Here is a 15,455-nt window from a genome sequence, read left to right on the forward strand (position 1 = left end):
GATTCAGAGAGTTGATCACACTTCAAATTCAATATGAAAAATCTTTTGAGCTTTAAAATGTGAGTTGAGCAAATCACCCCCTGGAGTTGAACGCTCCACAGCCATGCAAGTCGCAGCTCCTCACTCTGTTGTTGTAGTGACCGGCGCATAGCACACTCCATGCTCCCACTACGGACACAGTTAAAAAGTAATAGAGTTATTTGTATGAGAAAGCATGATTATGACCGAGCTGCATCATGGTATCATGCTCTTTAAATTACTTTAATCCTGGATCCTCACCCTACTTTTACTTGGCCTTGACCCTAACCAGAATGTAAACGTAGCACCAAACCTAACTATTCAGTTAAATTAATCCCAATTGTAACCCTACATTTAATTTAAACCTAACCTTATGTAACCTCCTTGTTTTTTGAAAAATACATTTCCTGACCTATAACACAGACACACTCTATTTGCTTTGAAATTATGATCAAATATAGCTTTTCAATGAATGATGATTTCCTACTTTCCTACTTGGGTTATTTGCATCCGTTACATATTTTCATCGATCGATACAGATAGAAAGAGGAAGTTTCAGTAAAGTGGGTTAGAAATTGCAACCAAAATAGAGACTGAAAATTACATGTAATATATTCCAGTAATTCTGCATGTGATATTACATGGAGGATTCTATTCAAATGGGAGCCTTTGTCATTAAAAAATATGTCGGCTTTTCATCCAGCCTCACATTTACAATGTTCATGATCTGCGACATGCACAGATGACTGCAAAGTGAAAAGACAAAACAAGAACACCATACACCGGGGCTATCTCCTCAATACTAGCCTTTGCTGCGCTGGGCTGCATTCATGTGTATCCGCCCTTACCTGGCATACAACACAGCCTCCTTTCGGGCCCTGAACACTTGTCTCTCAGGTATCGACCTTGGCAGACGAACCGGTTCGGCTGGCAAATGCCTCCCAGGCTGCTGCAGCCGGTGTCATCTCTTCTTCTTCTACTTCCTGTCTTTTTGACCTTCCTCGTATGGGCGACAGCTTTGGGTCTCATGTCATGTGCTTTTGTGTCATTTCTCATCACCTTAATGGCCCTGTCAGCGTTTTTGGCAGGGCTTTGAATTATTCCACCTTTCCTCTTGTCCTGTTCTGAAGCACAACTTAACAGGACATCTGGAGATATGAAAAGGAAGGTTAGAGCTATTGGGGTTAAGAAAGTGGGGGGCATTCAGAATGAGAACTTGGCTCGCAATTTCATTGGTATAAACGTCTGGGAAATGAACACAACCTCCCTGATAAGAAAAGAATTAGAACAAAATTACAATTCTTTCAAGTTGCCCGACGCGAGTGATCAATATCTGAGGCAGAGTAGCAGATTGCCTTTCAATGTTATCTAAGTGCATTTAAGAGAACATTCTGTGGGCACTTACAAAAGCCTTTTATTGAAACAACTTCAAGGAAAACAAAAGTTCCGATTAAGTCCTACGCTCCTGATGAAATCACATTTTCGTTACACTTTCATTCCGTTCCTGCAGCCCCTCCCGCACTTGTTGAAGAACTGCGTCCACGCGGACAGACTGAATGCTAATTCACTTATTCATAGAATGTCTTCAGTCTGACATATACTAATTACCCAGCTCAGACACGCGTCTTTGCTCTTCATTAACTCCATTAAGCCCAGCGCCACAGAAGATATTCCAATGGTGCTGGCCTGTAAAAAGAACACACATGGGGCTCCGTGATTGAAGGGAAGCTGCTCATCTCCAGAAGACTTTTAATGGCTGCCGGCCAGTCGGAAGATGGCTGGTTGCGGCATGGCTGAGCAATTTTCAACCTGGGTGTGGACTGGAATGAGAAAGCGTTACATTTCGGGGAGAAAGTCTTGGACTTGTTGGGATCGTGTTACTAAATAATGTTTTGTGAGGTTGCTGCAAGTGATGGTTTCTACTAGGATATTGGTCGATACACTAGTATCTCGCAGACCTCTTAATCAATTAATTAATCAAGCCGGTGTCGGTCTAGCGATGCCTTAACTCATTGTGAACAAATCAATGCTTTAAACTTTGGAGGAACAGTTTTTGGAACATGACCTCCAGGGGTTTGGCCTGTCAGATGTTGGTTTTTTTCCCCTCTAAAATGTACTTTATATTGAATACAGAGCAATGAGAAATAATGTAAATAAAACTGAACTTTGACGTGTTTGTTTTTTATTTTTGATTAATATATCTTTGGCAAACCTAATGGATATTCTACATTGGATTTATTGTCATCCGTGCAAGATTTTGTGTAAACAAGTCACTTTGATGAGAATCATGTTATTTTTTTTATGTCTCTGTAACAGCACTTGAGATCTAAACATGGGGCAAACTTTCTTCAATTTTGATGCCAATTTTCACATGAACTTTAAAACCAACGCTATTATTGGAACCTGATTGTTATGTTGCACATCTTGTTTCGTTACATATTTGGTATCATACAGTACGTCTCATCCATGGACATGCATTTCTAACTTGTGTTTGTTTGACTTTCTATTTTCTTAGCCCATAATTTGTCATTCTAGCAAACTAGCATTTGCCAGTGAACTTAGCCTAGTTGATCTGACTGGCGCTTCAACTCCAGCCGATATTTTTGTGCGATGTCATTGCGAGGCACAATTGCATCCACAGTGTCGCATGACTCATTTAATCTCTTAACAAGTCTCTCTTTCATGTCACTCGACAGACCTTTGGAGTCAACGTGTGCCTTTAAGCTTTGCGGTTAGATGCAAGGATTTATAAATGTGTTAAGTATTTAATCATGCTTTAAATGTCTCCCTCAGTGGTGCTGCCACACAGCCATTCTCGCAAAAGACCCTAACTCCCCCAAGGGTTTTTTTCTTCACATGGGTCTCAATGGAGGTTCGTTGTTGGTGACCTTCGCAGGCAAACAGACATTTTTTGTTCTTTCATTATTCCTAGGATAGAGATTATTCGTGTCCAAGCAGACTTTAAACGTGGGCCTGCTTAACTTGATCCAGTTCCGTCCACACTACACGCATTTCTGCATTGCATGTGCTGTGATGCATATAATAAGCTGCCGGCATTGTGTGTACACTTTACACACTACTTACAACATATCAGCAGAGTAGTCACAGTGAGATAGAGTCTATGCAGCATTGCCAACGTCAAACAATCTAGTGCAAAAGGAGAAAATATAGAATTATTCCGGTAAGTCAGATGAGTGTCAGACATACTGCATACAGTAGTGCCACTCTTAAGAAACCCCTCCCCCCCAAAAATACATTGTTGTTTATCTCAAATTCATCTCATTTAAATTTTAACTCCTGACAAATCTGCTTTAAATTACAAGTGAGATGAATTGTATCTATTCATACCTTTTCCTATTGAGAAGTTGCAGTGTTGCAGATGGAGTGGGTCCAAACACAAAGCAGGAACTGTTTTAAAAAAAAGGAAAAACAGGCTACTGTGGAGGCTGCAGACCTGGACCACAAGCATTCCCCCTCTGTCAATATTGATATTGGCTCGTGGTAAAGGCACTTATTTAGTTGCTAGAAAAAAAGGGCTGTTTATTGAGTTCTTGTTGCTTTACTGAAACTACTCTGAGCTTGCACTCAAAATGTAAAATTCAAACGTGCTTTTGTATTTATTGTGAAATGAGTTACAGCCCTCTGAGCCTATTTATTTTATTTTTTGCTGTATAGCTACAAAATGCTATGTCGCATTAGTGTTGTGAGATATCGTTGATGTAAAATCTTGTATTTTGAGGCAATGTATTGTTATTCAGCAAATTACAATGCAGAAAGTCCACATGGTTCTATCATTTTCATTGCACTATAAAATATAACAATAATTTCTATGTGAAGATGTATTGTTGTTGTTTTGCCTTGCATTGTGAAATGTGGCTCACAACATTAGTTCTGATTTAGGGTTTGCAGGCTTCGTTCGTGACACAAAATGTGAGAAACTTCGCATAAAAATAGTTTGGCTTTGCTGGCAAAATAAGTGTCTTTAGTCAAGACAGTGCATGATATGCTGCGTGCTGCTGTGCTTCAGTGTCTACACAAGACAAAGGTCTTGAAGGAGGGCATGAACTAAATACGTGCGGACATTTCTAATACATTTACTACATACTACTGATTTCTGGTATGAAAATCTAAAAGAGATGGAAAACATGAACAAAATATGGTCTCAGTGGTAATCGATGAATTAACTAGCGACAGGCAGCGTCTTCGCCAACGTACTCAGAAATTAACTATTATTACACATTAAATCAAAGCATATCCATTCATATGTCAAACATGTGATGTAAATAATAATAATATAATACATGTAGGACATTGTTTGTTGATGATTTGCAGAATATTGGTAAATATGCTCAGCAGTTATGGACAAATACACAAATGGTTGCACCACCATGGTCACACACAGCTAATGACGTGCAAGTGTGTAACTCTCGAGATGCTTCAAAATGCAAGTTGGTTTTTTTTGTTTAGTTTTTTTTTTTTTTTTTATCTCTCTGAATTATGATGTAGTGAGGGCACTTTGTTAGAAAGTCATCAGACACATTTGGTAATCAAATGTCTGGGCAGATGAGTATCCAGGTGGGCCAGATGGCTTTGAATTAGAAAACAGGAGAGGGATTCAGGGAGCGGACTGATAAACGATGTAGAAAGAAAGGTTAGTGGCACTTAAATATGAGAGGACACGACGGTGTAAACATCCCCAATGAAAGACTGAGAAAAGTAAAAGAAAAGCCAGTTAGAGAGATGAATCACGAGTTATTCTGTTTGCACAAGAAAGCCTCGCAGTGATTCTCTATGGGAATGCTTTTGATGCAAGGATGCTGAAATAGAAATTCGGCCGACACTCTTCAAGCTCCTGAGTGAATGGGACTGACATTTCAGTTAGTTGTGGCATTTCAAGAAAAGAGGAGACGAGATGCTACAAGTGTTTCCTAGCAACAGTTCTCTGCGGAAGCCCTCCCACGTGCACGCCCCCCTCCCTCCTTTCCTGAACGCACCCACACGCCCTCTAAACTCCCTCCTTCCCCAAGATAGGAGTTGCAGCAATGCACCACTTGCTTCAGACCTGGAATACATTCTAATTCTCTGCATCCCGCTCCAGGCAGCACACCCTCAGGCCTCCATGGAATCGACATTGTTGTTCACCCCTCCCCCTTTGCCAAAATAAAAACAAACAAAACTTTCATTCTTTTAAAAGCTGTGTGATTACAATGTACTTTTCATGTCATTTCATTTTTTTTATGCAACTCAAGTGACGGGGGCGTTACACAAACAACAAGCATGTGGTCTCTGAGTGGATCACAAGTGCTCCGTGGGTATAAATCAGCTTTTCGCCGGCACCCATTCTGCTCTTTTGGTTTGTAAACATATTTTTGGAGAATTACAGAGCGAGTACACAGCAAGCTGGAGCAGAAAGACTGAGTGCCAAAGAGGCAGGAGGAGGGAGGACGTGTTGATGGTGAAATGGTGGTGGCAGAAGACAGGGGGCACTAAAGTCTGACAAATCAGCGGATGGGTGGGACGGCTTTCATGTGGCATTTTAAGGTGTTACAAAAAGATCCCCAAAATATGCAGAGAACAGTGAATAGGTAAGCTGAGGAAAACGTTTGGTTGAGGTTTTAGCTGCCAAAGGGTGAAGGGTCAACCCATTATTAAATCAAAGGGTTCACTTACTTTTTCCTTCATCAGAATCAGAATCAGAATCATCTTTATTTGCCAAGTATGTCCAAAACACACAAGGAATTTGTCTCCGGTAGTTGGAGCCGCTCTAGTACAACAAACAGTCAATTTACAGAACACTTTGGGGACATAAAGACATTGACAAAAAACAATTGTGCAAAAAGATGCAGAGTCCTCTAGCACTTAGAGCAGTTCGAACGACTAATATTGCAATAGTCCGGTGCAATGACCATTGTGCAAAGGGGGCTGAGACTTCAAGGAGTGTATGCGGTTTAAAGTGACAAGTAGTGCGATCATCTGGGACAATGTCGGTTGTGCAAATGTTACAGATACTCCTCAATCAGTGTGTGTGTTCACATATCAATCAGTGTGTTCACATATCCTGTGAACGTTTACATTCTTTTCCATAAAAATATGAAAACATAATTGTTTATTTGGTATTAGTTTAAGCAGGCTCTGTTTGCTTATCCTTGTGATTTAGATGAATATCAAACTGTATTTGCTAAGCAATTAATGCAGAAATGTAAGAAATTCCTAAAGGTTCACACACTTTTTTTCTCCCACTGGTATGTTGAAGTTCCATATCTTGACTGAGAAACTCGGATGTTTGTATGTCAGGCGGTTTAGCCTGTTGTTGTTGTTGTTGTTGAGGACGTTGATGGAAAAGTACAGAGAAGGTCAGAAGGAGCTACATTGTGTCTTTGTAGAGCTAGAGAACGCCTATCACAGAGTACCCAGAGAGGAACTGTGGCACTGCATGCGGAAGTCTGGAGTGGCAGAGAAGTGAGTTAGAAGAATACAGGACGTGTACGTGGGCAGCAGAACAGCGGTGAGGTGTGCTGTGGCGTCCCCTAAAGGGACAAGCCGAAAGGAAAAGAAGAAGGTGGTTTAGCCTTGCTTGTTAGTGGAGAGTCTTTGCTGCATAATGTTTTTGCTTTGTTGAGTGGCTAAGCTCAAGAAACTGAAAGCTGTTTTAAGGGTAATATTGTAAAATGATTTGGGGATTATAGTTTGTGCTACATGTACCGTTTAAACTATGAATATAGGCTGTTATAAAAAAATTTACGCAGCGTATCATTAAGTCACGTTTTTTTTTTTCTTCGTTATTCGCAGCACGGCTCGGTCCCTATCACCCGTGAATAGCGTTTTCTTTTACTATGTTTACTTTAAACTATACAAATGTCTGTCTTTGTCTTTCATCCCTCTCTCAGCTAACCATTTAGGATGAGTTAAAAAGCTGACCTTAGCGAGCAGAGGGATAACAAAACTTAGGATGAGTTACAAAGCTGACCTGAGTGAGCAGAAGTTATCGCAAAACATTTGTGACTGAAATTGTTAAAGCTTGTCGCCTTCATATGTGCGGCTATCACAATTTTATATCTTTGCATCAGATGTTGTACAACAGATGGCCGCACTTAGCTCAGGTCATAACACTTCTGATAATATCCCTAAAAATTCCATATTATCATATATTTTAGATTAAAGCTTTTTGCTGCAGTAAACGTTTGCACTTCGTCAAGATAATATAGCGGCATAATTATGCTCTGTTCACAGATATTGCACCGTTATTCTAAGAGCTCTGTGTGGATTACTGTTTTGGCAATATTTTCTATATTACTGTAATAAACACTGGGACACAACAAGTTGTCCTTCCTGTTTATTCCTCAGATTGTACACACAAGATGCCCAGAATACATTATACAAGATCTTCTGACTAACATGGCAGCTGCTGTCACACAAACAGTATACTAAACATAAGCAAATACAGTTGTTTACAGTTACTTAGAACATAGCGTAGATTAGAAGAATAACCATTCCTCGGCCACTTAACCACGTTACTTCACCAAATCTAAAACCAAAGATACCGTATGACAATACGATCACATGTATGCCTGTTCACCTCCACATTTTGAGTACAACATGTTTTTTTTATTATTATATTCGGTGGAGTGCTAAGGAACCAGACTTCGGGGTACATTTACATGACCCTAGTAAAAATAGGAACACTTTTTGTCTTTTGTTTTTCATGCAAACTTGTTGGAGAATTGTTTTAAAATCAATAGTATTCACTTGAGCAATACAAATAATACACAGTACTATGGTCCACCATTGTTTTCTTTTGTTGTTGTTGTAAAATGCTCATAGGTGAAAGTACTGTACTCTTATTATACATATTCCATTAAGTCCACAACTGTTTTGAGCATTTAAACAAAACAAAAAAAATTATTATGTAATTTTCAGAAACTTCCACGTTGAGTCTCGTTTTCTAATATTTTCATGCTACCAAAAACCATGTAAGCAGACGTCTAATGTTTTCATGCTACCAGAAACCAAGTAAGCAGACGTCTAAAAAAAGCCTTAAATGCCGCTTAATCCTGCAGATATTCTGGTGATAAAGAAGTCTTGAAAGTCAGTAGACAGGATGTACCTAGTTTGTTATTGGGGAGGCAGAAACAAGTCTACTCTGCACAGCGTACATACAGACTGCAGTAAACGTTGTGGGTCAAGATGATGAATTCAGCAGGCGACGGATGGTGCACGGATCAAAGCGTCATTGATGGAGCGCTACAGCCAAGACCGAGAATATCAAACCCTGCAGGGAGGGCGGTGAAATCATCGCCCGCCGCTTTGATGGGGACAAAGGCGGAGGTACGTGGTGAAAAAAGATGAGGAGAGTCACGGCAATGAGGAGACGAATGAAAAGAGAAACATGGTAGATGCGTCTTCTCCTAATACCGGCCTAGCTCTGGGGACATTTGGGTGTCACCTGAAAGGTTTCCCATAATTGTGTGGGCAACACTTGCCATCAACAACGTCAAAAGTCACATTTAGCTGCGCTACCTGAAGGTTACGCCATTGCATAGGTTTGACTTTCATGCCACTGCAGCATAGACTCAATTTCAAGTCAGTACACCATAGACCAGGAATCTTCAATTAAAAGTTAAAGTTGTCCACTTCAGCAGCATTTCTTCAAGTGGAGGTCCAGAAAATTCACAATACCTAGCATGCATTATGTTGCATTATAATTTTGTGACTGACTTTGGGCAAAAGGCAGGGTATACGCTCAACTAGTCGCCAGCCAGTCACACAGCACAAATAGACAATTCCATCCCACGAATAATTTGGAGTCTTCAGTTAATTTACCATGCACGTTTTTGGAAAGTGGGGCGAAACTCAAGTACCTTACACGGGGAGAACATGAAATATCACCTTATTGAATGTCTGTCTATACCCCCCCCCCCCATTTGTATGGTAGAACTGCCACTGATTTGAACCCATGACCTCTAAACTGCGAGGCAAATGTGCTAACCAGTCGACCACTGCCGCGCCAATCTGACCTAATATTAACAACAAAAAGACTTGAATCTTATTTTTCTTCACTTTAAACTTAAATTCCTTTCTTGGACTTCTGTCCTCACCACTTGCCTGCCAAAGATGCAAACATGCTCTGTGCAAACGATTCGATTGGCCGAGTTGTGTTATATGTGAGGCGTTAAAATGGATACCATTAGTCCTTGTCCTTCCCTTGGGCATACATTTGTACCGTAATTATTAGAAAAATTGTGCATGTTAAAATAAGTAACAGTAAATCCCTATAATGTTTTGTTGGCTCAAGTCCAAGAGTTCGACACAGCAATATAACACAAGGTATGGGTCTGAAGTGGACCACTATCCATCTATTGAGGACCACTGAACAGGATAAGCATTAAAAAAAAAAGCGTAGGCTCAAAGATTCCATGAAGGAGAAAACCATCTCCCTCATAAAGCTTAATTTCACATCCAAGCTGAATCTTTATTTAAAATCAGTTTCACAAGGCGGTAAAATTACATCCACATTATTAGTAATTACAGAGTTGTACAAAACGCTTTCAAGATAAAAATCCTTGAATATTGCTTCAGTGTGTAATTAGTCTTTATAAGCTACCTGCTACAGACAATTAGAGCGATACCAGTACACCTGCCTTCAGAGCAGCTGGAGAATGAACCTTTTCACAAAGGACAGTTATTGCTTCATTGCAAAGTTTTAATTAAGTATGTGTTGGGATAAACACAGAAGTTTTTATATTATGGAGCATCCATCCTCACTCAGGTTGCGGTTGTGCTGAAGCCCACACCAGCAAAGGAACCATATTTGGTAACTTAAGTGGATGTTCAGTAAATGCAAGCCACAGCATGGTACTATAGTGGTTAGCACATCTGCCTCACAATCAGTGGTTTGAAGAGTGAAGTTTGCATGGTGTCTGTAGGGATTTTCTCCGGATACTCATGCTTCCTCCAATCTGTGTTAGGTTACTTGAACATTCTAAATTGCACACTGCAAGTGTGAATTGTTATTTTATCCATGTTTGCCCTGTAACTGACTGGCGATCAGTCTGGGGTCCATGCCGTAGATCGGCTGTTTCAGGCTACAACTCAACATTGATCCTGAGAAGGATCCATGTTTACCAACATGGACGGGTGGGTTTTGTACACTACTCAAATACAAAGAACGAAACGAAGTCTTTTGATTCTGAAGGAATACCTCACCCCAGGAAATGCACTGGGATTTTATTATTCATGACTTTCTCTATTGCATGCCTCGTCTCTTTGCCTGGCTGGTCCTGAGGCTTCGCTTTGCCCTGAAGATGGCAGTAATCATCCACAGGAGACAGGCGAGGAGGCACGTTGCAAACGCACAGCTCCCCTGACTTAATTACATCACACTCTCATGCCAAGGAACGTGATCATTCAAAGAGTATGTGGCTGGCTGGCAAGAGAGATGTTCAAAGCGATATATATATATATGTATATAAAAAAAAAAGTAGGGAAAGAAACTGTGGGAGCGCATTTGTTGTGCTTTTGCAAATAATGGTGTCATCTTCCCCTGCTGCGATTCTGCAAACATCTCAGCATCATCATGGTTTTGACTCATGTCAGTAAACATGAAAGACATAAGACAATTTTACAGAACTCTGGGACAGGCACACAATAAATAGACCAAAAGTATTTCTTGTCTAACCCTTACCTAGGCCTGATTTTGATGACTGAGCCTAAATCAGTACAACCGGGCATGTAAAAAAGAATCTGTCCAATTTCCTTTGTGGTAGAAGTGGAGAAAGATGTGACCACACATTTTATACTGCACTAAGGCTTAAGAAACCTTGATCACGCTGGAAAAATTGATATTCTCTGTTTTTAGTTAGCAGCACACCGTAACTGACTTCTATGGGATGGGCACAGCAATCAATTAATTGTTAAGCTCGAGTCTTGAAGCAATAGAGGCAAATAGAATGCGCTACTTGGCTGTAACCAGGAAATCACCGTTGATTCATTCACAACTATTTTTCTGTCTAAAGTAGAAGCAAAATAATCAGGTAGGCTATTGGAAGTTGAGCTACATCACGTTTCATGATGTCCTCTATGTGTGTCTTAGTTTATTTGTGTGAACCTCCAGAGAAAGAAAATATAAAAGGTAGAGAAAAAGAGTGAGAAACAACATGAGCAAGTGGGGCTAAAAGGGCAACTAGACACATGGACGTTGCTAACAGGAGTCATTAGTGTCACGAGCCAGCTATAAATAGTTTAAAGAATGCACAAGGGTGTCTTTTTGGCCAGTTGGTGCAGAAAACATTGACCAGCTCGCTGTAGCAGGCTCAGTGTGTGAAGGTATATCCAATTTGTGCCCTTCTCCCTTGGTGGTAATGTACCGTGCAGAAAAACTATAGTCTGTCAATGCGATCACCAGCAGTTTGACTATTTTTGCGGGATGATTGGATTGGGAAAAGTCATTATTTTACACACAAACATAGCTAATAAGCGTGCTATAGCAAGGCGTCTATTAGAGACTTGCAATCACAATCTTCTCTCTTCGGTCAAAAATTGTTTCCAACAATTCCTATAAACCTTGTTTCCCCTTTTATTTTCTTACACTAGGTAACTAACTCAGGTGTCAAAACAAACACACCTCATTAGAGTAAATAGCAGCTACAAAAATCTATTTCCTGAGTAGGGATGCTGGTTACCTCCTGTGGGTATTTTGTGACTGACATTTAAGTAGAATTAAACTCAAGGAGAGTAAAATGTAAAGTAAAAACAGTATTCCATGAGCTGGATATTCAGTATTCAATCAAAAATGATTGAAAGAAAAAGGAAATTCTCTTAAGAAAATATATGTCGCACCCATAAAGGAATGATGAACCTTACCTAAGACTACGCTCGTCCGTGGTGACGTCTTTCATCATATTCTCCACTTGCTCCACCGCCATCACCTACTCAATTTTTGCCAAAATTTAATTTGCTGAATGCCTATGGATTCCATTAGTATTGATTTGAACGCTCTTAAAAGCTTCATGACCTGATACTATATTACATGGTCACACAGCATCTGAGGGTGCTTTCACACCTTTATTGGTTCCTTAGCACTCCACCGAATATAATAACATTCTCTAAATCTCAATCAATTGTAGATTGTGATTTCTTTTTGAATGTAAGAAATCCAAGCAAACTAAAATGCGTGGTAGCAAATCGCGCTCGTCTCTTGTTAGTTTGCTAGAATGTAAACAGGAAGATGGCAATGCCCTGTGGAATAGTGAGTGAAAGAGCACCATTAAACTAAATTGCTAAGTGCACTCTAACAGGAATCTTGAGCAAATTTAACCAAAGATCTGTTTGACAACTCGATGGTCTCATCTGTTTTTTTTTTTTTTTTTTTACATAACCTGTAGTTACATCACTAATATGGAGTTTAAAGACAAACTTGATTCATTGGATCTAATCATATGTATTATATGTGTGGAGGTCAGAACTCTTTCTCCCCACGAACGAACCGTGCCAGAATTCGTTTGTAAGTGTATCTTAAATTGCATTTTTTTCACAACAAACTAAACTAAGATTTTATGAAACATGTCTAAAGTTTAAACTTGACTAAAGTGTACTAATTTGTGTTTATGCACCCTGATTTGGGCAGTCCGTTGCATCCTCAAATCTATATAGATCTGTTGTAACCAGGGTTGTACTTTTTTGGGGGAATTCAGGATTCGTGAAGTCTTTCATTTCAAAAGTCATATGAGTTTTTGTTGCATGATTTCACTGTCACTTCCATGTAGATACAACTCTTTCCCTCTTTATCCCTAATTTGCATTTATGAGGTCATTATGGTAATTTGTCTACTTAAAGACTTTGATGTAAATATCCCTTTAAAGGTCCCATATTTTGGTTATTTAGACCTCCATAGAGTGACTGTCAAACATGGACTTAATATAAAAGTGTCAATTTCATTTAAAAAAAAAACACCTAGGTTTTGTCATATGGGTATCCAGCAAAGCCCCTTCTGACCGCTACTTCTGTTTGACCCAGCTTTGTATCCGCTTTGTCCATATTTGTCTAAGACCGCCCACTTTCCTCTGATTGGTTTCCTCTGTGTAGAAGACCCACTTGTGAAAGCACACGTTTGTTATGTTGACAGCGTTGGCTCGGGAGCGGAAAGGGAAGGCGGAGATCTTCACTAGTGACGTAGATAAGTTCGAGAAATTTGAATGACCGGATTTCAGGTCTCTCGGCAGAAAAACATCTGAAACTCAGGAATGCGTGGACGATTTTAATTCAAGTTCTTGCTGAAGTATGAAGTTTGGGGATGTTCAGTTGAGGACTACAACAGCGGAGCACCATGTCAACTAAGAACTAAGACAGGCCACTAGCTGACCAGTGTTCTTTCTGCTTTATACAAAATGTATTATCGGAAAGGCTTCAGACTCAGTAGCCATGAATAGGATAAACTTGGCATAAAAAAAAAAGAAATGACATTTCAGTGAGCGTGAAACTATGGATTTTAGCGACCTTGAGACACTTCTTAGCTCATTCATGCTTCTCTGTGTACACAATGTAACAGTCCATTTGTGCACACACATAGAGTGCATCTATGATGTTCAACCATGATTTAATGCAGGGCTGCTTTCATAAATACATAAGCCCCTTATCTTGAGTTCTGAAGGCAACTCGGATAAATGACGCTACAATCTGACTGATGTAACTATCAGCAGCAGTTATGGGCAAAATCAAACAATGTTCTTATCTTGTGTTATTTATTGTCATTTGCATTAGATGTGTCATTCCCAGCAAGTTGTGGTTAGTTTTAAGACTGCATTGCAAACAAAGCTTGATTGGTCTCTTATCAACTTTATCCTACTGCCTAGTGTGTGACATTATTGAACCAGACAATTTTTGTTGATTTCTCAGATCACTGACGATTATGCTGATTTATCCTCTGCAGTTAATACTTAATATGCATCAATCTGTACTCTAGGAATGTGCAGTCACGGTAAGGGCTTTAAATATGGTGAACTGTCAGGACGTTTTGGCAGTCGAATAACTCCATCCGTCCTGTTAATGGAGCTAAGCCAAGCTGATGTAAAGCAAATGGCGGACTTCAATTACACTTACCAAAGGGCTTGGTGATGAAATGCTACCTCCACTGTCTTCAGCTTCTCGTTCTTTTATGCATAGACAAGCTGTTTGACAACCTGACATTTCCTGCAAGTGAGAAAGAACGTCTTAAGAGGGGTGAGGGAGTCTTTGGATAGGAAAGTGGAGTCTGTTTTAAAAAGGGAAATGTTCCAAGGGCAGGAAAAGGAGAAAATGGAAAGAAATTGAGGCGAGTGAGCATTAAAAGGTTGAGAGTCGGTGATGCGGCGGGCATGCGAGCAGAACCCATTTCAGCATCGGGCCATCGAGGGACAAGAGGAGAGGGAGCACGTGGGGTGTGGTGGGGTGGCGTGGGAGGGGGGGCCGGGGGGGGGGGTTGTCGATGTGGGGTGTGGAGTTACCCTCATCACATCTAAAGGGACAACTCACCTGCTGAGCAAAGCCAATGGGCACCAACAGCGGCCCTTCCATGATTAATAGGCTGTCACTTAGCACAAATGCAGTGCTGTGTATGTGACCCATTTTAGGCAAGCACAAGCACAGCCTCTGCCTCTTGCTCCTTATGTAAACGGGAGGACCAACAGCTCAATTTACTGCCTCTGCATCCTGCTCTCTTCTTACTGAGTCACTGCAAGTGTCTTGTCCTTTTGCCTCAATTGGACTGCCCGGTTTAGCCTGAGGTTTTTGCCCTTAGCACCGTTCATTCAGATCGGTCTGAAAACAGGATTTCCACTCAAATTACCATTGTTGCTTAGAAATTTTATTTTATTGTGTCCTCTAGATGCTTATTTTTGAAATTGTTTTCCAAAAGTTTAATCCTGAACTCTACCAAATAAAGGTAAACCTTAGCTTCATTTTTCCTGTTTCAGAGCAAAAATTCCATGATTTTTAATGAGTGACTAACAATTGACATTTTGCTAAGCCACAAAAACAGACTGATCAATCACAGTGCAGCACTTCCCTGGTGGCGCGCCATAGAAATTCATTCAATCATATCCATCCATCAATTTTCTGCCACTTATCCTGTTCAGGGTCACGACTAATGAACTGGAGACTATCCCAGATGACTTCGGGCAGGAGACTTGGTTTACTGACTGCCAGTCAAAGGCAGATACAACCAGACAGCCATTCATACTAACACTGAAACCTATGGGCAATTTAGAGGCTTCAGTTAACCTACCGTGAATGTTTTTGAATGTTTCAAAGAAAGCCAGAGAAAACCCTCACCGAGCCATGATTCAACTCCGGTGTTGCAACAGGTGCTCCCAATGCAATGCTCCCCAGTCCGTTACCCCTTCCATCCATACATCCATCCATCCATCCAGCCATCCATTTTCTTTAACCAAAATGCAGACCATACC

The sequence above is a fragment of the Phycodurus eques genome, chromosome 17, assembly GCF_024500275.1.
Source record: "Phycodurus eques isolate BA_2022a chromosome 17, UOR_Pequ_1.1, whole genome shotgun sequence".
NCBI lineage: Eukaryota > Metazoa > Chordata > Actinopteri > Syngnathiformes > Syngnathidae > Phycodurus > Phycodurus eques.